The sequence below is a fragment of the Capricornis sumatraensis genome, chromosome 2 (genome assembly GCF_032405125.1).
Source record: "Capricornis sumatraensis isolate serow.1 chromosome 2, serow.2, whole genome shotgun sequence".
Taxonomy (NCBI): domain Eukaryota; kingdom Metazoa; phylum Chordata; class Mammalia; order Artiodactyla; family Bovidae; genus Capricornis; species Capricornis sumatraensis.
This window is the reverse complement of record NC_091070.1, coordinates 148,075,791-148,076,796: the sequence shown is the minus strand read 5'-3', so window position 1 is coordinate 148,076,796 and position 1,006 is coordinate 148,075,791. Positions and strand designations below refer to the sequence as shown.

General features: G+C 41.2%; 1 non-coding gene across 1 annotated transcript; it reads left to right on the top strand.

Moving 5' to 3' along the window:
• The first annotated feature begins 250 nt into the window (after positions 1–250).
• Positions 251–322, top strand: TRNAC-GCA (transfer RNA cysteine (anticodon GCA)). Its single transcript has one exon. It is a non-coding gene; the product is annotated as a tRNA-Cys (tRNA).
• The last annotated feature ends 684 nt before the right edge of the window (positions 323–1,006 follow it).

The following is a 1,006-nucleotide window of genomic DNA, read 5'->3' as shown; positions in this document are numbered from 1 at the left end:
CTCATAAATAATCCTGTGATTTTGTGATGGTGTTCAAGGCCCACCCAAATAATGTAAGATAATCTACCCATCTCAAGATTTTTAATTGATTCATAATTGCAACGTTCCTTTGTCATATAAGATAACAGATTCTGGGGATTAGGACATTTGGTGAGAAGGTGGGAGGACAATTATTCAGTCTACCACACTTCCAAAACTGACCACAAGCCACAAGCATGCTGATATTTCAAGCTCTCCATTTGAGGAAACTTCCCTGGTGGCTCAGATGGTAAAGCGTCTGCCTGCAATGCGGGAGACCCAGGTTCAATCCCTGGGTTGGGAAGATCTCCTGGAGAAGGAAATGGCAACCCACTCCAGTATTCTTGCCTGGAGAATCCCATGGACGGAGGAGCCTGGTAGGCTACAGTTCATGGGGTCGCAAAGAGTTGGACATGACTGAGCGACTTCAATTTCACTTTCACTTTCACTTTCACTTTCTAGGTAAGACAGTGAACGTCAGGATGGGAATAGCCTTAACTATTAAACACTACAGATCAACAAGCAAATTGTGACTTAGAAAGACAATAGGCCTCCTTTGCATTAATGAGGTCATTGGTAGACTTGGTGAGAACAGTTTCAGAAGGTAATTGCTAAATTGCACGTGGATTGAGTTAAGTCTCAAAGTTGTCTGAAAATATAAAGGCAGAGAGGGCTCAATCAGCCTGTTCTCTTCCATAAATAATCAGTATTTATAAATATGAAAGCAGCTCAATATTTTCACAAGAAGCAGTAGTTATAAAGCTTAAACTTAATTTTTCAGAAAGGTCTTCTTGGCCTAGTCAATCTCATTGCTGACTACTGGGTATTTTCATAATTTCCGATATTTTCTCTATTCCCACATACAACACTTATGTGACAGCTTAGTTAGGCTCTGGCTTCCCCCAGTGATTGAAGTTCTGTGGTGGTAGATACCATCTCTTTCCTGCTTGCTTTTCATTCTCAGCCTCTCATATGTTTCCTGCCACAA